Genomic DNA, 1,791 nt, shown 5'->3' on the forward strand with positions numbered 1-1,791 from the left:
TAAACTAATTGCATTACTATGCACTTGTAATGATCATCTGAAAATGAAATTAAGAAAAATTATGCTCACAATATCATCAAAGACAATATAATACATAGAAATAACTTTTACAAAAGAAATGTAAAACTTATACTCTGAAAACTGCAAAACCTTGTATGGAGAAAGTAAAGATCTAAACAAATGGAATGGCATCCTATGTTTATGAATTAGAAGATTTAAGATTGTTAAAATGGCAGTCCCCGCCCCCCCCCCCAAACTAAACTACAGATTCAATGCAATCTCTATCAAAAATCCCAGCTAACTTGGTACAAACTGACAAGCTGATTCTAAAATTGATACGTAATTACAAAGGATTCAGAATGGCAAACTAATCTTGAAAAAGAAGGAAGGAGAACTCATACCTCCTGATTTCAAAATGTATTTACAAAGCACTGACATATAAGAGAGTATGGAATAGAAATGAGTGCCCCAGAATAAACTTACATATCCATGCTAAACTTACCATTCAATTGGAAGGAATAATTTTCTCAACAAATGGTACTGGAACAACTGGATAATCACATGCAAAAAAAAATGAGTTGGAACCTCATCTCACACAACATGCAGAAACTAACTCAAAATGAATCAAAGACCTAAATGTAAGGGCAAAAACTATACTTTTTAGAAGAAAATGTAGGGAAAAATATTCATGACCCTGCATTTGTCAAAGGATTGTTAGATGTAACATCAAAGATAAAAAACAAAAATAAAAATAAATCAGACTTTATCAAAATTTAAAACTTTTTTGTATCAAAGAACACTATCAAGAAAGTGTTATCCTTGTGCAGGGGCCATGCTAATCTTCTCTGTATCATTCCAATTTTAGTATATGTGCTGCCGAAAGGTTCCTTGTGTATGATCCAGCAAAGCAGACTTAAAGATCATATGTGATCATTTGCTGCTCTTGTGTTTATGCAAATGAACAGGATACATTAAAACTGGACTTAGTGCAGTCCCTTTAATGACAAGGAGGGTAATCTTAAGGAGAAAAATTGCCATTCAAGGAAAATCACAATAAAGTAGTGCAGCTAACTGTCTTTAAAGTTTATTTTCATTTGAAAGTTTAACTAGGTCTGTGACATCATCAAAGATGCTTAATTTACAGGCAAGAAGAATGTCAAATGCCTTGCAACTGGATGTGTTCTCAATAAGTCTCGCAGATTTAGAGATTAGTCTGTGGATTGTATTGTGTAAATTAACATGTGTGTTCTGTTTTCATAGGGCATAAGCCTATGATCTCATTACCTGGGTGATTATCTGTATGTATAGGCTTTACTTAATCCTGTCTGCATCACTGCCTCCTGAGACTCAATGGTTTGGCTAAACTAAGTGGTTGGGTTGGTGAAGTATGGGGTGATCTGTGGGCTTCACTTTAAAACTCATTTCTCTTTTCTATCCTAATGGCTTGGACAGAAAGGGCCCAAAGGTCTGAGAGGGAAGAAACCTAAAATATTCCCCTCAGCCCAAATGAAGTATAGTGGGCAAAAGGGCTTTAGACAGGTACGACATGCCTTGCACACCTTCCTCCAAAAAAGCCTTTTTTTTCCTAATGTGGGACATCAAAAAATTAATCCCACCTTTTGTCATCTAGTGGTTATGGATTTTATAATGCCTTTTAACCCTGTTGCCAAATCTGTTGCCCTCAGAATACAACAAGGATGACAGCCTGTTAAACCGAGCACGCCGTTGTCCGGGGACAGCCAACTGACCTGAAGTCTGCAAGATCCTTCCCCATGTTGGAAGGCCACCCTC

General features: G+C 36.3%; 1 non-coding gene across 1 annotated transcript; it reads right to left on the minus strand.

Moving 5' to 3' along the window:
* Positions 1-775: 775 nt before the first annotated feature.
* On the minus strand, positions 776-887 carry LOC150011435 (U6 spliceosomal RNA). The gene has a single exon (XR_016510922.1). It is a non-coding gene; the product is annotated as a U6 spliceosomal RNA (small nuclear RNA).
* Positions 888-1,791: the final 904 nt, after the last annotated feature.

Source organism: Furipterus horrens, unplaced genomic scaffold (genome assembly GCF_987537825.1).
Source record: "Furipterus horrens unplaced genomic scaffold, mFurHor1.1.pri manual_scaffold_4, whole genome shotgun sequence".
Lineage (NCBI taxonomy): Eukaryota > Metazoa > Chordata > Mammalia > Chiroptera > Furipteridae > Furipterus > Furipterus horrens.